Consider the following 22,710-nt stretch of genomic DNA (forward strand, 5'->3'; position numbering starts at 1 on the left):
GTGATAACATCAAATGCTGGCAAGGGTGTAGAGAAATGGGATCACTCGTGTATTGCTGTGGAAATGTAAAATGGTAGAGCCACTCTAGAAAAATGGTTGGAAATGTCTTGTAAAACTATAGTACAACCCAGAAGTGCACTCCTGGGTATTTATCCCAGAGAAACAAAAACTAATATTTACACAAAACCTATTGGTGAATGTTCATAGCAACTTTATTGGCTATAAAACTGAAAACAACCTCAACGTATTTCATGGTACCTGGTTAAACTAATGGTGGCCCATCTACACCATGATGCTACTCAGTAATAAAAAGGAAACTACTGTTGATACAACAGCTCAATTGTTTTGTAAATTATGCTGAGTGAAAAGAGCTAATCTCAGAAGGTTGTCCTCTGTGACTCCATCTATCTTAGTCCTAGAGATGGAGATCAGATTAGTGGCTGCCAGAAGGTTGGAGGGAGGCAGTTGACTGTGGCTATAAAAGGGTAGCATAAGGGGTCCTCTGTACCTTGACTGCTTTTGGCTGCACAGATCCACATATATGACAAACTGTACAAAAATACAGGTGTATGTGCACCCACACTGAGTGTGTGTAAAACTGGTAAAAGCTGCATGGAGGGTAGATTGTATCAATACCACTTTCCAAGTTGTGATATTTACTATAGTTATGCAGGATGTTCCTGCTGGGGAAACTGACTTAAGGCTGTACAGGTCATCTCTTTGTTATTTCTTATGTCTGAACTATTAAGTACTTCAAAAGATAAAGTTAAAAATTCAGGTGAGTAACCTCTGCAATTCAGAGAGAACCAGAGGCCAGTAGAAAGCTGGTTATTTCCTATTCCCCCGGGATAGGCCCAGGCCAGCTCAGCCTACCTGCAAGGCTCTGGTTCTCACCATGAGATGCTGGCTCCCGCTCACCTCCAGCTCCTCCATGCTCAGGACTGGGCCTCACAGTGTCTGGCACACAGGGTCCATGAAGGCTTCCCGAATGAATGAGATCTTTTTCTGATGTCCATTTTCTCCAAAGTCTCTCCAATGGATGGCTTTACTCTGTTTTGTCTTTTTCACTGCTATTATTTTAGTGTCACTATTACTTTATTGTATCACATGACTAAATTATAAAGACGGATCACAAAGGGAGGGAAAAAAGGGAGTGCGGTTTGCTAGTGAATTAACAGCTGAATTCCTAACTTTTAATTACTGGTTAAAAGATGCAGACTCGAAGTTGACAGTATGCACAGACAAGAATAATGGTGAAGAAAGCAGTTAACGTATAACATGGGTTGATCATGTCCTCGAGCAGAATTCTGAGTATCTCTTCAGAGGAGAAGAAAAAAGTTTTGGTTTATTTACCTTCTGAAACAGAATGAAGACTTCTGAGGTCAGGACAATATAATTCTCTGAGTCACTACAGTAAAACAACACTTGGCAATTGTTTGGTGTAAAAGTTCAAGAATTTCTTTTCCCATTTGTCATTCAGAATAGAAGTTAATCATCAAAATAACTTTTTGATAATAGCTCACCCACACAATCAAGGATTCTTTGGTGTCCTTCCAAGGTCTTAGGTTCCTAGGTAGCAGGCTAGACTTTCTTACCCAGCATCCAAGAGAACAAATCAGTTAATTCTGTCAGCCTTTCCTCCGTGTATGTTGCAAGGGCACAGAGTTTGGAAGTCTTCACTCCTAGTGAAGGGTTAGGGTTAGTGGTTAGGGGTTAGGGTTAGGGTTAGGGGTTGGGGTTAGGGTTAGGGTTAGGGTTTGGGTGGGGGTTAGGTTTAGGGTTGGAGTTAGGGTTAGGGTTAGGGTTAGGCTATGTAGGTTATGGCTACATAGATATGCACCAAGACTGAAAAAAAAAAAGAACTTGTGGAGGGAAGATTAAACCAAAGATTGTGTTCACACTGTGTATTGCACATGAGGCCAGCGTCGAATGCTGCTTCTATAAAATAGCAAGGGTTTTTGCATCCTGAGAAAGTTCTGGAGGAGAAGGATCTCCCAGAAGATTAGGCCAAGCCATGAGTAATTTCCTAAATGATCCACCCTACCTTACGGGGTTGTGTTGGTATTACAGCACAGTCCCCAGCATAGAGAAGGTACTTTTTCATTGCTAACTCTGGTTGTTGTTATTATAACCATGATTATTACTGCGACCATCTGTGTTTGGGAATGAAGAATGCATCTTTGGCTAGCCTCATTCCCCCTGTTTGTTCTGATTCTAGGCTAGCAAGGCTGGAATGAGATCTCATGGTGGCGGAGTTTTATCATCATCCCCTGCCCTTTTCTCTTGCTGTTGGAAGAACAAATGTAACTTTCATGATCCTTGACCTGGGGACAGATAAAACATAACCACTTCCCCTCGCAGAATCTGGTGTCTTCAGCAGTCTGTGTCCATAGCATTAGGACCCCCATGTCTGGCTGTATCAGCCAAGCATGCTAGCCTGTACTTGTGCCGTTGATATATTCTGTTGTAGTAAGGTGGCTAATGGCATATCCTGACCCTTTGGCATCTCTCAAAATTATTTCTTTACATAGCTAATATGATGGCTGTTTGACTTACAACAACATGGCTTGCTTTGCTCAACAGTGAACTGTATGTCAACATTTCTGACTCTCCAATCTGCAAAGGGTAATGCTGACTTTGGCTCAGTAGCCAAGGAAATTGCTCTAAACAATTCATGCCCAGGCAGAGCAGATGCTACGATTCCATTATTTTGGGCCACTCTCAGCTCTACCCAGAACGCAGTGCAGCTGCCATCCCTTGCCAGCAACGTCCCCATCTCACAGTGTCAAATTGGAGGCCAGGCACAGCTTTATTCACAGTGCCTTCTGGAAAGTTCCCACTGAACAATATGTTTGATTCTTGGAAACACGATTTAGTGTATCCCAACAAAAACCTACAGCATCAAATGTGAGTTGAGGGCTTAAGATTAGGTTATAAATGGCTTATTTCTATTGCTAAATGGTAATTCTAAAAAACTATTGAAATCCATATAATCTTTTGACAAGACAGTTGGGTTGCTGTACCTACCACACTCCCTGGTCTGTCTTATCCACAACCATTATTTCAAGGACTACACCCAGGCTACGAGTTCCCAAGACTATATCTCAAGCTCAGATTTCGAACTAAACCCAAACCAGAATATTCAGGGTATGAACTGGTCAATGAAAGAAGAAGTGTAAATGTCTGATAAATATGAAGATATTCAGCATCTAGTGGTCAGAGAAATACACGTGAAAATGAGATGCAATGTAAAAGAATTAATGCAGTGATAAAAATTTGTGAATGGGCCAAGACTGAAGGCTCGTTCGTGTTCCTTAGTTGCTCTGTAGGGTTTGTCCACTCGGCAGCATCCTGCTTGGTGGCATTGGGAGGGGGCGGGGTACGAGGGACATTGATCACTCAATCTTTGACTTTTAGGACCTTGGAACTGAGACAATTGAACCAGCACCCAAACAGCAGACATTGAAAATGAAATCTGTATTAAGCTCTAACTTATAAAATAAGAGTTTTGGAGCAGGAGTAACGTCAGATAAAATAATCAAAGAAATCTTCTCAAGAAGTAGACAACTTGAATTGGATCTTACGTAAAGTTTGTGTAAAATTCCAGAAGCGGAGGTGAAGCGCTGTTGAATCAGGGGCAGACTGAGCAAGGTACGTTGGGAAACGATGAGAACAAAAACCTTAATAAATGTGGAGGTTCTTGAGAGGAAATGGAAAAGGAGGTTATTCAGCTGGGGCTTGGCTATGAATGCTCACAAAAACCAAGAGAAGTCTGGAATCAATGTAGAAGGCCATGGGCAAACATTTGATTTTGGTGAACATTTATTGAACGTCTTCTGTGTGTTCTCAGGACTCAGGGGAAACAGAGATGAATAGGAGAACTTGGTCCCACCCTGAAGGAGTTTGCAGGTTATAAGTGACAATAAATGCGAAGGGGGAGGGGGGCCGCAGTGTCCAGAAGAAAAGAAATAAAGAACTTCAAGCACAAAGGCTGAGGCAGAGTCAACCCAAAGGCAAGGGACGGTATAGCAGCTCTTTTTAGGGATACTGATGTGTTTATAACACAGTGGTTTCAGCTTTGACGCTTAAGTTGAATATCTGAGATAAGAAGTGTTAAAGTTGCTACATTTAGCAAATCAATTTTTTTGATATAAATATGTCCTATACAGAATTCATTGTTTACCTCAAATTCAGTTCAACCGAGCATCCTGTATTTTGTCTGGCCACCCTAGGAAAAGTCTGATTTAGCATCCTGTTAATGGCTCACTTCCTATGGAAAAGTAAGAACCAGCTGGGAGCTGCAGCTGAGGCTTCCTCAGGGCACGTGGCCACCCTGGGCTTCAGTGTATGTGTATAGGTCCTTGAAAAAGGCCCTCCATACCACAAGAACCCATCTGCCAATGCAGGAGACGTAAGAGATATGGTCTCTGGGTCGGGAAGACCCCTGGACGAGGCCATGGCAACCCACTCCAGTATTCTTGCCTGGAGAATCCCATGGACAGAGGAGCCTGGCTGGCTACAGTCCATAGGGTCACAAAGAGTTGGACATGACTGAAGTGACTTAGCATGCATGCACACCACAACAGTTGAATGTCACACAATAAAATATTGGCAAATACCCTTACATAGAAGAACACTGTACAATGAAATTTTTGAGTTCTAAATCTCAGAGTTCTTAGCAGTAGGGTTATTTTTTTTTGACCCAAACATCAAGAACTAAGCATGGTAAAAATAATCTTTGCCACCTTTGCTTATTGTTGTCATTGTTCAGAAGTGTCATTTATCCTCGACAGTTGATGCACTTGATTGTGTACTCTTCTCAGGAAAGCAGGTGAGGGAAATGAGTTCTTCACAGTTTTATTGTTCTGGCATCAGAGATTCCAGCTAATTTCTGTACCCTATCTCCAACATCTAGCTACATCTACTTAGCTCCCCAACAGCTTACCAAAGCAAAACACAATAAAACAAAGTCATTAGAAATTCCAGAAGATTAAGAAAGACGTGGATGATAAAGATTACAGGGTAGTTGTGAGAGGCCTTTGACATCAATTTCATTCTCAAAAAAAGATTTATTTTTCTGCTTCTTTTACTACAAAGACTTTAGGTCTGTTTTGTTACTAAGTCTTGAAATCTGAGGATATAATTTCTAGCTTGGTGATTTATATAATAAAATTCCATAATTTTATTTGGAATGAAAAGCCATTTTGATCCTGGAACATTTATAAGAACTTTTGTTTGAAATACATAATAAGTGCCCAGAGACAGTTTAACTCAGGAAAATGCAAACCATAATACGAGGATGCTTGGAGGATGTGACATGGACAGGCATCTCTTGGTGGCAAGCAACAGAAATCCTTTAAGAAAGCTCAGGGAAGGGGCTTTCGGAGGTGTTTTGCAGGAGATTAGCTTTGAGATGCTCCTCTCTCTCCCTCCTTCTCTCCCTACCCCCTTCTCTATCACTAGCAAGTGGACTCATACACACACACACAAGGACACGTACCCTGTATGACTGCTATTTTTTGCTGTATAGTTGCTAAGTTGTGCCTGGCTCTTTTGCCACCCCATGGACTGTAGTCCACCTGGCTCCTCTGTTAATGAAATTCTCTAGGCAAGAATGCTGGAATGCGTTGCCATTTCCTTCTCCAGGGGATCTTGCTGATCCAGCGATGAAACCTGCATCTCCTGCTTGGCAGGTGAATTCTTTACCATTGAGCCACCTGGAAAGTCCAGCCACTTCAAAATGAAGCCAACACCTTAGTTTGTTTTCATGACCTTGTGAGTCTGCACTTACAGCTAAACACCTAACTAGAATGTTGGTGTCTGAGTTTAACCTTCTGTGAAGGAGACTTTAGGTGCTTGCTTTTAATGAAATGTCTGTCAGCGGGGTGTGGGTAGAGTCCTCTGGCTCCCTGTCTCCTCAGCAGAGTTCTGGACATAGATACGCACAGAGATTTGGACAGAACAGCCAAATCAAGTGACATGATGATTTGGGTATTTTTTGTCTTTTTCCTTTTCTCTGTTTGCTCCTAACCTGAATAAGGGGCTAATGTCATGGCCTGATTTTTATGAACTTTCATATGGTTTTTTGAAGTTCTAAATTCACTGAGAAAATCCTTCAGAACATTGGGCTTTGTATGATGGATTTTATAGTTTAGATTCCCTCTGCAGCGGATTCATACCACAGATAGTACTGGGATGGAAATATTGTCCCTATCCCATGACTAAGTCTGTCTTGGATTTTCAAGTTCATTTGTTCCATCTAAACTGAAGACCCAAATTTTCTGCAGCTGACCATTTGCTGAAGGCATGGAAGGAGGGAAATATGTATTCTTTGATTATTCCTGCTCTGGCCCAGCCACAAAGGACAGTGTCACTGATACCAAGGTGATGGGGGAAACTTCAGGGGGAACCTTAGACCAGGCATGGGACCGTCATTCTGATCTGATTTAGCGGCAATTCCATTACACATCCGAGACCTGCTTTGGCCTATAAATGCTCCTTATCACCATGATAAGGATCCATGGAGCTCAGCCTTAGGTGGGAGAAGGAGGAATCCCTTTAAATTAAACTCACTAATCAGAGGCTTGAGGCTTAATAAAGGGCATTTCACGCAGTAATTGGTTATAGCGATTGCGTTTTCCAGAAGTAACGTTTTGGGCCTTCTCTCCAGTTGTGTTGGGGGTTGTATGAAGATGGGAGTAGGCAGGAGGGAGTGGGGACGGCCTGTAATGGGCTCCCACTTAAGCTCTTAATTTACGTTGGTTGTCTCTGCCGCTGGATGCTCCCACGTGATTATCTGTGAGAGGGTGGAGAGAAAAAAATGGCACTTTATTTTCTGCATCCTGTTCTCCTTGAGATCTTGAATCTTCATTTAAAAGCAATCAAGCCGGCAGGTGAAGGAATCGGATAAAAGGGTGGCTTTTAATGGTTTTTCAGATCAAGATTCCAACTTCCTCCTCAAGGCTAGCCAGCACTTCTATGATACCCAGTTTGATATTTTTGGTTGCATCTCATGTGTTTTAAAAATTTTGGCACTTTTCAGATTTAAAATGCCTTCAGGAAAGACAGCAGAGTATCTGAAGGAGGCATAAAGAGGATAGGATATTCTTCAAGACCCACCCAAGTCACTCTGTCAGTTGTAAGAAGGCTGGCCTCCGACACCAGTCCTGGGTCTCTGTCCTCAGCGTCTCTGTAAGCAGCATTTATAGAAAGGGTGCTGCCCCCTGGGAAATGCTGGGTGGTCATTTGTTTGACTCTGACCATCCCTTCTCTACTTCCCCTTCCAGAAGACCTTGGGTAAGGAAGATCCCCTGGAGGAGGGCATGGCAACCCACTCCAGTACTCTTGCCTGGAGAATCCCATAGACAGAGGAGCCTGACAGGCTATAGTCCATGTGATCACAAAGAGTTGGATCGCAACAGCTGTCCCTCAGAAGACCTTAGTTTGGGGGATGCCTTGGTGCTGGAATCTTAGTCTGGAGGGGCGTCACTTGGGGTCATGGAAGGCAGCTAAATGTTCTCCCTTGGGAAGTCTGTGTAGACTCCACATCCAGAGGGGCAGAAGGTGGCTCCTAGAGAGGTGGGGTGGCAGGGGTCTCAGCAGCTGGTGTCAGGACTCAGCATTTGAGTGCTGTGTGAGAACTAGCTAGGCCAGTGGTGCTTTCTGGCCGTGTCCTGGTTATGTTAACTTGTCACTCCTGGCTGGGACCAGATGGTGGGTGGGGCTGTTGCACCTGCCCTGCAGAGTGGGTGGGGGGCTGCTGGGGTCCCCTCTGCAGGGAGAGCACAGCGCTCCTTCATGCTGTTCCACAGTGGCTGGTTTAGAGGACCAATGCCCCAGGATTGCGGAGAAGGCAATGGCATCCCACTCCAGTACTCTTGCCTGTAAAATCCCACGGACAGGGAGCCTGGTAGGCTGCAGTCCATGGGGTCGTGAAGAGTCAGACACGACTGAGCAACTTCACTTTCGCTTTTCACTTTCATGCATTGGGGAAGGAAATGGCAACCCACTCCAGTGTTCTTGCCTGGAGAATCCCAGGGATGGGGGAGCCTGGTGGGCTGCCATCTATGGGGTCGCACAGAGTTGGACATGACTGATGTGACTTAGCAGCAGCAGCAGCAGCAGCAGCCCCAGGATTGTGAGCCCTGAGTGTCAGCGAATTTCTGCAGCTCTGTGATGAATCCATAAAACTGGCTGATGATGTGTGGCAGCTGTGGTGGGAAAGTGAGTGAGTCTCTGTCTTGACCACCGTTTCTTTATTTTAATGTAAATTTATTTATTTAATTGGAGGATAATTACTTTACGTTATTGTGTTGGTTTCTGCCATATATCAACATGAATCAGCCGTAGATACACATATGCCCCCTCCCTGGTGAACCTACTTCCCACTCCATCCCACCCCTCTAGGTTGTCACAGAGCCTCGACTTTGAGCTCCCTGCTTGACCATCATTTCTTGCCCTAACGAAGTACACATCCCACCAGGCTGTGTGTCCTGCCCCTACATCATAGTCATGATTTAAGGGGACAAAAATAGTATGATTTCTCTTGAGACTCCAGGAACAATGGGTGTGTATTAAAATGTCTTGACTCCTTACTTTGTGAGTGAGTCGGGGGAGGACAGTGACTGGCCCATACATAGGCCAACTGAGTGACTGGGACCATAAATTAGATTCTATGAGGCTGGTCCTGCCCAATGGGAGATGGGGAGCAAAAAAGCCAGGGGTCAGACAGACAGCAGGGACATGTACACACCCATCTGAGGTCTGAGGATGGACGGACTAGCTTGGTCAGAGAGGGATCGGATCAGCACATATATCAGAGACAAGGGAGAGAGTGCGGAAGGGTAGTGGGGAAGCAAGAGATGTGGTACCAGTTGTTCAAATAATCAAGAGAATAGCTTATTAATCTGGGCTTCACTGGTGGCTCAGTGGTAAGGAATCTGCCTGCCCATGCAGGAGACCCAGGTTTGAACCCTGGGTTAGGAAGATTCCCCCAGAGAAGGAAACCCACTCCAATATTCTTGCTTAGGAAATCTCATGGACAGAGGCGTCTGGCTGGGTACAGTCCATGGGTTGGCAAAAGATTCAGACATGACTTAGCAGTTAAAGTGCAGTTAAAGTTTATTAATTCAGTGATCATTCAGTCACTCAAGAAGTGCTCATTCATTCTGAAAGGAAGGTTGGGATCTGGAGGGTGAACAGTGGGTTGAGGTGTGGGTGCGCTGGGCTTGGGGTGCAATGCTGTCCAGTTGCACAGGTATGGGTGCTCACGGGGCCAAGCAAAGGCTCACTGTTATTCACAGATTTATTTTTCTCCCTATTGGAAATGGGGATCTGCATTGGGAAAATAAGGAATCCGAGCTGAACTATACCAGAGGGATAAACCTCAAGTTAGAATCTAGATGTACCGTAACAAGATTTAGCTTCTAAGAGATGAAAAAACAAAAAAAACCAAAGGCCTACATCTCTTAGCGGTTTAAAAATTTGAGTCATGTGAATTTATTTGCACCGATGGTTCTTGTTTTATGAATTCCTTGACACGGTTCTATAACAAAGCAATTGCTGTATGCTGAGTTTCAGGGAAATTCCTGCAGGGCAAGCCCAGAGAATGGTGTGCTTCAGAAGATATGCCATCTCCCTGGGCTGGTGGACCCCCGTGCCTCCAACTTTCTCCTTTTCGGGTCAGTAGCTCACTGTTGTCAGGATGCTGCCTGATGCCTGCCTGTCTTAAACCCCAGAAGAGAGCCATCTGTTGAGCTGTGGAGCGTTCTCAGCCGTGAGTCGTGCATCATTATTCTAGCCAGGGCGTGCTGTTGCTCGTAGAATTTTTTATAGGTGGGAGCCCAGCTTATGTTCTGAATTAAAGGCTTTCATCTGCCTGTGGCAAATTGCAGCATATGCTGCTGGAAATTCCCTCCTGGGTGAGACTTGAAATATTTGGGATGTTATCTGTTCAGACATCAACTATCCCTTCTAAGCCTCTCTCTTTCTGTCACCACTCCGCCTTCAGATGCAGAAACCTAGGTGTGCGTATCTAGCTCTTCGTTTTGGATTGTCTTCTTCCAAAAGCATTTTCCACTTTCTCATTAGGAATTGTCTCTTTGTCCAGAAGAAGAAAAAAAATCTGTGGAAGATACACTTTGTATTTAAGGTTTTTTAAACATGAGTGTTAATTATGCTGAGAAGGTTGTATTCTGACAAAATATATTCGTAGTTTAAAAGTTTTAAAGAGAGAATAGTTTGGAATTTAACCCAACATCAGTGATAGCCATGGCTCAGATGGTAAAGAATCTGCCTGCAATGTGGGAGACCTGGGTTTGGTCCCTGGGTTGGGAAGATCGCCTGGAGAAGGGCACAGCTACCCACTCCAGTATTCTTGCCTGGACAATTCCATGGACAGGGGAGCTTCCCTCACAGCTCAGTTGGTAAAGAATCTGCCTGGAATGCAGGAGACCTGGGTTCGATTCCTGGATTGGGAAGACCCCCTGGAGGAGGAAATGGCAAACCAATCCAGTATTCTTGCCTGTAGAGTCCCATGGACAGAGGAGTCTGGCAGGCCCCAGTTCATGGGGTTGCAAGAGTCAGACACTATTTAGCAAGTAAACCACCACCATCAGTGATAGCTGCTAATGAAGAGGTCCATTTAATGGCTTCAAGTCACATAAAAGTTCTAGCTTCAAGAGAAAAGTAGCTAAAGGTAAGGTGGATGTAGGTGTAGGAGACAAACGCATCATAGAAGGCAAATGAGTTACGTGGGTTCGTGCTATAGGTGTGAGCAGTTATTTACACCTTTCCTTCTACCCCCGCCTGGAACAGAAGGACCTCTGTTCTTTGAGCCGGGAGATATAGATCACTGGAAGAGTGAGCAAGTGGGGAGGGCTGAGCATGCTGACTGGATGGGACAGTCCTAGACCTTAGGAGTTTCTTTCTCTGCAGTAATTAAAGCCCGCTGCAGAAGAAAAACTTTAAATAATTGATCATGTGGTGAGGCTAAACATTCTGGGAGGTTTTTGCCACAGGAGAGTAGGTGGAGCGGTAGGTACTCTGTCCTAGAGACAGGAGTGGAATTAAAACAGTAGCTACTGATAATCCTTCAGAGCTGCTGCATCACCCTTTGGATTGAACCCAACCTTCTTAAAATGGCACATGAAGCGATTATGATTTGTTTCAGGACTTTTTTTGTTTGTTTTTCTCATCCTTGCCCACCTCTTTCTCTAACTGCTTGCACTGTCTTCCTCCCCACCATCCCCACCTCTGTGCTCCCACCACATCATGGTGCTTGTTTTAAGAGTGACTTGAACATACAGAGTTCTCAAACTGCGGACCTGACAGAAGCGTTATCTTCCCGTGGCCAGCTCTGCCTTGGCCTCTAAGTCTCAGCACAGATGTCATTTTCCTCTCAGAATCCTTCTTTACCTTTGTAGATGCTCCTATGATCTCTTGATTCTCTCCTTTTGTAGCACGTGGAATGCTGTATTGAAATTACTTGTTTAATCATCTGTTTCCTCAAATGTATGACAGTATTGGAAGTTCTGTGAGAGTCAAGGGTAGTGTCTTCCAACTTAATATTATATTTCCTATATCTGGCACATAGTGGCTACTAGGGTAATACTCAGGAACTCAGTTCAGACACTCAGTGGTGTCTGACTCTTTGCGACCCCATGGACTGCAGCACACCACGCTTCCCTGTCCATCACCAACTCCTGAAGCTTGCTTAAACTCACGTCCATCAAGTCGGTGATGCCATCCAACCATCTCATCCTCTGTCATCCCCTTCTCCTCCTGCCTTCAGTCTTTCCCAGTGTCAGGGTCTTTTCCAGTGAGTCAGTTCTTCTCATCAGGTGGCCAAAGTATTGGAATTTCAGCTTCAACATCAGTCCTTCCAATGAATAGTCAGGGCTGATTTCCTTTAGGATGAACTTGTTAGATCTCCTTGCAGACCAAGGGACTCTCAAGAGTCTTCTCCAAAAACACTGTTCAAAAGCATCAATTCGTCTGTGCTCAGCTTACTTTATAGTCCAACTCTCACATCCATACTGGAAAAACCATAGCTTTGACTAGATGGACTTTTGCTGCAAAGTAATGTCTCTGCTTTTTAATATGCTGTCTAGGTTGGTCATAACTTTTTTTCCAAGGAGCAGTCTTTTAATTTCATGGCTGCAGTCATCATCTGCAATGATTTCGGAGCCCAAGAAAACAAAGTTTCAATGTTTCCATTGTTTCCCCATCTATTTGCCATGAAGTGATGGGACTGGATGCCATGATCTTAGTTTTCTGATTGTTGAGCTTTAAGCCTGGTTTTTCACTCTGCTCTTTATTTTCTTTATATATATATATATGTTTTTTTTTTTTTTTTTTTTGGTGGCAGTGGTGTAATATAAACCCATATGTATCAGCTGTTGGACTGATGAACCTGAGAGAGAGGGGGGCTAGTTGTATAGAAGCATTGGTATTTCTTCAATACTTGCTCTGTGTATTCTATTAAAATAAACTTTCCTCAGAATATTAGGCAATATTTATCTTTAGCTTTCTAATTAATTTTTATTGGAGTAAAGTTGCTTTACATATCCGTAGCTTTTAAAGTAAAATATACTGTTGCAACAGAAAGAATATAATTAAATAAAGACATTATTTTCTAGGTTTCAATCATAAATTCCTTGGAATAAATGAACAGATCTAGTATAAACCCAAATTTGATTCCTACTGACATTGGGAAGCTTGCCCTTAAGAAACAAGTGTGATGTGGAAATGAATGACCTTGCTGCCTTTTTCAAGGCCATGTTGTAGTCTGGTGATACAACATGCCTCTGCCTTCTTATCTGTAAAATGGTATTGTAACTTACTAAACACGGTTGTTGGAAGAATAAAACGAGGTCCTGATTATGAAGGACTAGCTGTGACCCCCGGCACACAGTTGACAGGGAATAAACAGCGGCTGCTGCGCTGACAGCCATGACCAGCTCCCGGGGACTGGCTGAGCCCTTCAGTAGGTGATGCTTCCAGAGACCAGCCTGAGTTCAAGTGGCTTCCTGACGGTGTCTCTGGAACAGTCCTCTGTGTACATGTCTGTGCCTGCGTGTGTGTGTGTGTGCGCGCATGTGTATGTTTCTGTGTGTGATGCTCACACGCGAGCTCTCACTGCCTGGTCCATGTGTCATGGAGTTTTTTAAATTTTCCAAAAACTTTTCCCGTGTAATCTGCATTTCATCAACTTTCTTTTCGGTCTACCTGGTAGATCAAAGCATCACTTAGGTGTTACCGCACATCAGCTCAGAACTGTGCTTGGAAGATTGACAATTTTGAGTGTGTATGCATATTGAAATAAAATTCTAAATAATACATTAAAAGATAGTTGAGAGCTCTTGTTACAAGTTAACTTCCCATTACAAATTAAAATATCCAACTTGACACAAGTTTAATTTTTCCAAAATACTCGTTCCGAAAGGTAGTGTACCTTTTAAGTTGCAGCGGCAACACTTTGAAAATATTTTTACTTTACTGGAAAGTCAGTTATGTTCCAGAATAAATTTTCTTTATGGACAGGGGAGGTTGGTTTCTTGTATGTAAAATCAATACCCAGGTAACTTATACACAGATCACACACAGATTTCCTTTCCTTTCCCTTTCATAATTATTTTTTGAAAAAATTTAGCAATGAGTCCCTTTGGTTTTCTTCTGACATTTTACAGAAGTCATTGTAGAAACAGTGTGATCAGTTAACAACTATTGAATTATGAAAAATAACAGCAAAGCTACCATCTTCAGTCAGCCACAGAAATCAGAGCAATTTCCATTGCAACCCTGAGGATTTAGGCAGCTTATTTGTACAATTCATTTTCCTCCCCACTGGCTGCTCGTTTCATAAATAATTCTGATAGCGTGGTTGCATGTATTAGTATTTCACTAATTTTTCTACCAAGTCAAATGGCATCAGGCATTTAATGATGTAGATGTGTTTGAAGACAGACTTCAGGGCAGACTAAAAAAAGAATTTCAGTTTACAATGGCTGTGCAATTTTCCAGGCATCATTTACTGTAACTGGGGAGGACAAGAAATACCAGTGTTTCCTTAAAGTAAGAGTATTTCAAGGCCTGTCACAGAAGTGGAAAGATTTCTCTTCCTTCCTGGTTTCCTTTTAACTATCTCCATAAAACAAAGGAATTGCCCAAAACCTTTGGACGTTTCCTCTCTCTTCATGAAAACAACTGCCTAATAGAAGTTACTGACCTTCTTTCCTTTTTCATTCAAAGATCACCTCTGCCCCCGTGGAGGGGTGTCAGGAGAAAGATGTCTGCCTTCCAGGAGCCTTGGAGAATTATACACATATATCTCCATGTATTATATACTCTCCGTTAAGTTCATTAAAAAGCCATAAGATGCAAAGCAAAGTATAAGTACTTTATTGCCTTTCCGATAGAGGTTCTTTGAAGGCATGATGGGTACGGCAGGGGAGGCTGGATTTGACGAAATCTCCAAGCAACTCTTAAGATTCTGTGATGCTGTCACTTTTACCGTTTAAGATATTTCTCTGAATATCGCTTCCTTGGGCTGACTGCCAAATACCTCCCAATGTTTGTTTCTGCTTCTGTCTCATACTCCGGCAGTTTGTCATCCTTTCATGCCTTCCTCCTCAAAGATGGAAAGACCTGGAGGGCAGGAGGAGTTTGGCATTTTGGAGCAACCAAAAATAGTTTTCGGTGGGCTGGGTTTCAGATCGGTAATGGGAGGTGTGGGTGAGAAGAGGCTGGGAGTCATGGAGAGTCATTGCAACCTTGCAACTGCGTTTGAGTTTGATCCTAAGGATAAGTAGATGCTATCGAGCATTTTATGAACTAGTGATGTGGTAAGATTTTAATTGTAAAAATATTATAGTTAATTCTGGGTAATGTGAATGGGGTGTTCGTTGTACAATATCATTCTTTGTACTTCCGTATATTTTTGAAAGTCTAGCTCAGATGATATATATCATGTATAATATATATTCACCTGGTGACTCAGACGGTAAAGCGTCTGCCTGCAATGCGGGAGACCCGGGTTCGATCCCCGGGTCGGGAAGATCTCCTGGAGAAGTAAATGGCAACCCACTCCAGTATTCTTGCCTGGAAAATCCCACAGACAGAGGCACCTCTTGACTGAGCAACTTCACTTTCACTTTGGCTACAGTGTAGAGAAGACATCAGAAGAGATGCAATGCCTGTCTCAGTTGGAAATTCGTGATAGTGATACTGACAGGAGACAGTGGTCTGTGTTATCAGTGACAGTGCCTCAGTAGGAGTGAAGATACACGGATGGAGTGAGGCATATGTAGGAGGCAGAATTGGAGCTGGATGTGAAGGGGCATGAAGCAAACAGCTGTCATTAACTAGAGCTGATGGACTGTTAACTAGGTGAGTGGTGATCCACACAGGAAGATGGGTGGACGATAGCTAGGTCCCCTTGGAATCGTTTGAAGTGTCTAGGAGTCGTCTTAGTTGAGATACCTTAAAAGCAGTTGGATTTTGGGAGCTTGGGAGAAGGTTCTAGATTGCTGATAACAGTTTGGAATTTACTACTACTACTAATAACTACATTTTTGAAAACATGCTCTGCCCTAAACTCTACCAGTATTGCCGTATGTTATATTAACAACACTTTAATAAGTAGAACTAACGTTAACTCCTTTTTGCTGAGGAAACTGAGACAGAAAGAGGTTAACTACTATGCCCGTGATCACACAGATGGGAGACAGCTGGGCTCCACGTGCTTTAATCCAAAACTCCTAAGCTTGTTGGGAAGGGAGAGTCTCGGTGCTGAGTGTGGGCTTTGCTTTCAGCAGCTGAGCTGTGACGTGGAGGAGAGAGAGAAGAGAAAGTGTCATTCCATGGAGAAGAGGGATTCCACGGAGAAGGGGGTTTGTATGCCTGTTTGCTTTCACGATGGGATAACTTGCGGTCTTCTTAAATCCTGATGGGGAAGAAACTGGTGGAAAGGGATTGGGTGACGATCTGGAGAGAAGGGGCTCACTGCAGGCAGGTGTCTCAAGAGGTGGTAGGATGGGGGCATCCAGAGTGTTCTACCATCACTGCCACTTCTGGAGCGGGCAGGACCCCAGACAGAGCGCTTGGGAGTAGACGGCTGAGGTAGTTTTTTGCCTGATGGCTCTGTTTCCTCTGAGAAGGAAGAGGTGAGGGGCTTTCCTGAATGAGGAGGTTGGTGATTGGGCAGAACCTTGAGGATTATGACATCTGCTAGTGTGGACAGCGGGAGAGAGTGTGGATCAAAGAGCTGTAGAAAGCCCGTGAGCAGCACGAAGGCCCAGTGAAGTCTGGAGGCCGTGGGTTTGTAGTGAAACCGTGGGCAGGGAAGAGGAGAGAGGGTGCAGTCCTCCCTGGTGCTTAGGAAGTATTTGTCGAATTACACAAACTGAATAGAGAGACAGACAGATGATGTCAAATTTACGTTGACTTTGTATCTTACCTGATAGTAACGTATTCAGAAGTTTAAGCTTCACATCAGTTAGCCATTTTCTCATAAAAGGAAAGAAAACAAATCCACGTATGTGAATTTTGTGGAAGTGCAGATGTCAGATAAATAGACTAAAAAGTTTATGTTCTGTATTGTTTTGTCTGTACATCTCTCAGAACTGGGGGGAAGGAGATGAAAGGTGACAGAAAGGAGGGGAACGTGGGAGGCAGGGGGAGGGGAGGTTAAGGGGAGACAGGGAGAGAGGGGCCCTGACGTGGCTTGGGAGCCCTGCTATGAAGTAGTAGTAAGAATCCCAACGTTCCTTGAGCTCAGTGGTGTTTTTTAAATCTGGATTTTCACTTTGTGGAAATCCTCCTGGGTCCTGGCCAGTTCATGCGGTGACTTTGTAGTTCATGGTGGTGACTGACAGCTTTGCAAACTAGGGCTGACGTGTGACAGACAACTGTGTCTCTGCTAAGTGCCTAATATGAACTTATGCAGAGTTTTGCAAACCCCAGTGCAAGAACACCCCTCAGGCCCTTCAGCTTTGGCCCAGCTCTCTCTTCCTGCTCTTATCTGAGTTCTGTGTGGCATTTTCTGCATCATTTCCTTGACAGAAAGCAGTGGAGCGCTGTTGAAAATCCAGGCTTAGTGAGCGGCTTTGATTTGAAAAACTGTGCTCTGAAATCAAGGCTGGATTGCTTTGAGGGTGGCCACCTCACACATGCCTTCTGTCGAGACCCGTCTGCTCCTCTCCTGGGGGAAACAGTCACTTTGGTGACTGTGGAGAGGTTACTTTTGGAATTTTTGATCTAACACCTGGTGGACCATGTAATCACTCACAGTAGGCCTTAAATTACGGTTTCTTTTAGTTGAAGAGATAATATGAAGTCCCACGCGTGCATGCCAAGTCGCTTCACTTTTGTCCGACTCTTTGTGACCCTGTGGACTGTAGCCCACCAGGTTCCTTTGTTCATATTATTTACCAGGCAAGAACACTGGAGTGGGTTGCCACGCCCTCCTCCAGGGGATCTTCCCAACCCAGGGATCAAACGGCATCTCTTACGTCTCCTGAATTGGCAGGCAGTTTGCATCTCTTACGTCTCCTGAACTGGCAGGCAGGTTCTTTACCACTAGCGCCACCTGGGAAGCTGGGAGAAATATCAATAACCTCAGATATGCAGATGACATCACCCTTATGGCACAAAGTGAAGAGGAGCTAAAAAGCCTCTTGATGAAAGTGAAAGAGGAGAGTGAAAAACTTGGCTTAAAGCTCAACATTCAGAAAACGAAGATCATGGCATCTGGCCCCATCACTTCATGGCAAATAGATGGGGAAACAGTGGAAACAGTGTCAGCCTTTATTTTGGGGGGCTCCAAAATCACTGCAGATGGTGATTGCAGTCATGAAATTAAAAGATGCTCACTCCTTAGAAGGAAAGTTATGACCAACCTACACAGCATATTTAAAAGCAGAGACATTACTTTGCCAGGAAAGGTTTGTCTAGTCAAGGCTATGGTTTTTCCAGTGGTCATGTATGGATGTGAGAGTTGGACTGTGAAGAAAGCTGAGCACTGAAGAATTGATGCTTTTGAACTGTGGTGTTGGAGAAGACTCTTGAGAGTCCCTTGGACTGCAAGGAGATGCAACCAGTCCATTCTGAAGGAGATCAGCCCTGGGATTTCTTTGGAAGGAATGATGCTAAAGCTGAAACTGCAGTACTTTGGCCACCTCATGCGAAGAGTTGACTCATTGGAAAAGATCCTGATGCTGGGAGGGATTGGGGGCAGGAGGAGAAGGGGACGACAGAGGATGAGATGGCTGGATGGCATCACCAACTCGATGGACGTGAGTTTGAGTGAACTCCAGGAGTTGGTGATGGACAGGGAGGCCTGGCGTGCTGCGATTCATGGGGTCACAAAGAGTCAGACATGACTGAGTGACTGAACTGAACTAAGCTGAGGAGGAGCTATAAGATGAGCAAAAATTTTAGACTTGATTTAGTTCTTGGTGAATTCTTATGAATTAGGGTTAATGTCATGAATTGAAATTCTGAGTTATCAAGCCAGATTTCAGGATACAAACCTTTTCCCTCTTTATTAGTTGCAAACAAATACCCATTTTATTCATTCACCAAATAGTTACTGAGCACCTACTACGTTCCAGGCAGTTTTGTAAACGGACTTTTCATCTTTCAAGCTGTTATGAAAATTCAAATCTTGATTTTCTCCCAGATATGTCTGACTCCAAAGGCTTTGCTTTTACCATTCTGCTCCAGTAATGAAACTGGGATTTAGAGCATCGTTAGGGTTAGATGTCACTGGAGGGTGACCCTTCGGGACTCTGCTCTTTTCTCTTTAGTATCAAAGGGATGCTTATGTGAACCTCAGAAGCTGACCACAGTGTCACATGACCTGCGTGAATTTCCTTATTGGATGTTAAAGGCTCTGCAGGTTTTTCCCCAGAAATGGCAACATCCCGGCAGTGGTACAGGGTGGAAGGAGCTGCATCTGGAGGCGGGAGGCTCATTTGGAGACCAGGGTCTCCCGAGGAGCTGTGTATCCTTGGACAAGGCCCTCAGTTTCTTTTGGGAAAAGTCTTAAAACTCTTTATTTCCTTTGCGTTTTAAGTGGAAACAGGAACACCTACTGCATTCATTCACTAGTTAAATCGTTCATCCGTTCGCTTGCTCCTCTGCCGGCAATGTCCTAGCTTAGGGAGTTGTCAGAGTGAGCAAGACATTCCTGTTCTTAAGGAGCTTACTTTCTAGTGGGGAAACTGACCATACACAATACACCAATACACGAAAAAGTCTGGATTGTTGAAGTTCTGTGGAGGGAAAAAATACCCAAACCATGGCCGTGGAGAGAGAGGGATGGCCCGGGGTCAGGGAGGAGAACATTCTAGATTGGGTGGCCAGGAAGGCCTCTTGAGGGAATCACATATAAACCGGTCATAAAAGCGCGTGGGGGAGGCAGTGCCTGCAGGGGACGGAAAGAGAGGGAAGAGCGCATGCGCTGAGCGTGTCTGCGGAGGAAGACCTTGGATCAGCGAGGTCAGGGCCCAGTGATGTAACGTGTGTGGAGACACTTTGTGTATTGTGTATAATCATACAGAGACTGTTTTTTCCCTCCTTCCCACTCACCTTTCTTTCTTCCCTGCCCCCCCGCCCCCACATCCCTTCCAGTGTGTCTCTTGTCCCAGTGCATCCCAAACATTGATTTAAAAAGAAGTCGTTTTATTTTTTCGTCTCCTCCCGTCATGCTCTGGTCCTTTGGTAAAAGGCCCCAGCACCTGTCAAGTAACTGCAGAGCTTCCTGTATGCTGAGGCTGACTTCTGTAGACTGGCGGTGCTGAGTTCACGGACCACACCTTGGAGAGCACTTTTGTACACTGTAGGGCCCACCCCCCACTCCCAGGCTTGGTTCTTGGGGGTCCCCAGTTGGTCATTCCCCAGGCTGTAATGACCAGTGTCAGTGTGGCGGTGTTGCGAGGAGCACAGAGGAGGGAGCATGGTGCCGGCTGAGTCAGGCTCAGGGAAGACCTCCTGAGGGACGGATGGCTTCAGGGTGGAGCAGATCTGAACACGAGTTTGCCCAGCAGACAGGGCGGAGTGCAGAGCAAGGGGGTCTATAACCTTCTGCATCTGTTTAGTCTTGCTGTTTGTCAGCGTATCGTGTGAATAGCAGCATTTTATTTCAGTGGGACCTGGGGTTCAAAAGCACACCCCATGTACCCGTGCAAGAAAATAATATTCTGGGCCTCGGTGTGTTCTCTGATTTACACAGACCTTCCAGACTCTCAGAGACAGGGGCCCGGAGACTGGTGTAAAGAGTCACCCTTAGTTTTTCCTGATACTGTCCTAGAATCAAAACAGCCCAATTAGCCCAGGGCCAGGGCAGCTCTGTGGGAGATTTCATAAAGACTCTAGGCAGGCAGGCATTTTCCACTCGATCTCAATTCCTTTCACAGAATTTGAAAAGCCAGGGGGAAGCGTCCAAGAAGGGCAGGGTCCTTGCCAAAGTGAATTTCAAGCTGACTCGAAGAGGTTTGAGCAATAATGGCCACCTCCTGAGTGGGGAATGGACAAGCTTATTAAAACCATCAAAGCTAGCCTGGGGGTATTGTGACAGTCTGGGGCTTGTTCTCCTGCCGTGTGACTCTTACCTGCTGGGGAGGGGAGGGCCTGCACCGTCTGGGTGTGGAATCAATAAATCTGAATGTCGCATTTCCAAGGGCAGTCATGTTTGTTAAGTGTGACCCAGGTGTTTTCCTGCCACCCCAGAGAACTTTTAGCATCTTGGGAGGTCTCAGTTCTGCTGAAAAGCAAACACAAAAATCATAGACTCTTGGCTTTCCAACACCAGAAAACAAGAGTTCTCTCATTTTATCTTTATTTTTTTAAACAGCTGAAAATGAAGCAGAAATTGTTTGGAAGACTTAACCGCTGGAGTGTTCCTCTAGGCAGGGAGATGGAATCGCTCTGGGCTCTCTTTTGAATAGGTACTTTCGGTTTGGCAGACATAAGCTCATTATCCTTCTCTTGGATACTTTTCCTGCCCTCTGATAGGTAAAAAAAAAAACAAAAACAACAACAAAAAAAACCAACTTGGAAATGTAAAGATTTGAAAAAAGCCCAACAGTCAATGAAGGGGATTATATCTTATCATTCAGTTTCAGGCTCCATGGGCACTATAAGTGTTTCCATCAGCTAGAACTGTTTACAGCAGAGGGTTCCCACGTTCACGGCAGTTTGACGCAGAGTGACTCAAGGCTTTGGACTCTGGAGTCATCGAGACCCAGAAGTCATCTCATCTCTCTGAATCTCTATTCCTCGTATGTAAAATTTGGTATTGATGGCCCTTAGGAAAGCGCTTCACCAGGGGCTTGTTCAGCTTCACCAGGACTCCCTCGGCACAGTGCCTGGTACACAGGATACTTGCAATTAATGCTGGATGCTAACATCGTGCCGTTTATTATTACTTTCTCAGCTGACTCAACATCTGGGGGACCTTTACTAAATCTGTCCTCTGTGGACACCATTGCTGCTTGTGATCATTGGGTCACTTCTCTGCCATTGGTTGCCACACCAATCAGACCACCAATATACGGATTTTTTTTTTTCCTCATTTGTTTGATTTGAGGCAGCAATGAGGTTATAGCACTGTTGTGCCAGCTGCTACGGTGGACATAGAAAATAGACTAAAACTGGCGGGAGGAATTGATACTTAGTGAAGATTCCCAAAGAGCTTTATCTACTTCATCCAGCTTAATTATCGCAGCAGCTCTGCATGGTAGGGATATGATCGCCACGTCACAAATGAGTCCTAAGAGTTTAGGTGACTTGCCTATGCTCCCTTAGCATGTAAGGGAATGGCCAGGACTTACATCCATGTCTTTGCCCCATGGGATAGTGCTGTGTCCCTGCGGCAGACCACCCTTTGATGGGCTCACCAGCGAGTTCAGTTCAGTTCAGTTCAGTCGCGTCTGACTCTTTGCGACCCCATGAATCGCAGCACGCCAGGCCTCCCTGTCCATCACCATCTCCCGGAGTTCACTCAGACTCACGTTCATCGAGTTGGTGATGCATCCAGCCATTTCATCCTCTGTCGTCCCCTTCTCCTCCTGCCTCCAATCCCTCCCAGCATCAGAGTCTTTTCTACCTCTTTGCATGAGGTGGCCAAAATACTGGAGTTTCAGCTTTAGCATCAGTCCTTCCAAAGAAATCCCAGGGCTGATCTCCTTCAGAATGGACTGGTTGCATCTCCTTGCAGTCCAAGGGACTCTCAAGAGTCTTCTCCAACACCACAGTTCAAAAGCATCAATTCTTCAGTGCTCAGCTTTCTTCACAGTCCAACTCTCACATCCATACATGACCACAGGAAAAACCGTAGCCTTGACTAGACTAGGTGAGAGGAAATGCACGTACTGTAAGGCAGGTCTAGACTGATAGATTGCTACCCCATCTGAGTGGGAAGGGCAGTAGTGGAACATGGCAGACAGGCTGCCAGCCTCATCCACATCCTCTTGCCTGAACCTGTTTGTCCGCAGCCACCGCTGTCGGGGGAAACACGCCTGACCCTGGTTCCACAGTGGTCTGGGCCAGTGGTGGACGGTGACCCAGCTGGGAGCAAGCTGATGCTCTCCACTGTTTTAGGACTTCTAGACCGCATGGTCGGTTAGAGTCGGGTGTTCGATTTAGGAGGGGTGCAGTGCCGGGGATGGTGTGCTCCTATCCCGTGACTGTGTAACAAATGATGGAACA

The sequence above is a fragment of the Budorcas taxicolor genome, chromosome 1 (assembly GCF_023091745.1).
Source record: "Budorcas taxicolor isolate Tak-1 chromosome 1, Takin1.1, whole genome shotgun sequence".
Classification (NCBI taxonomy): domain Eukaryota; kingdom Metazoa; phylum Chordata; class Mammalia; order Artiodactyla; family Bovidae; genus Budorcas; species Budorcas taxicolor.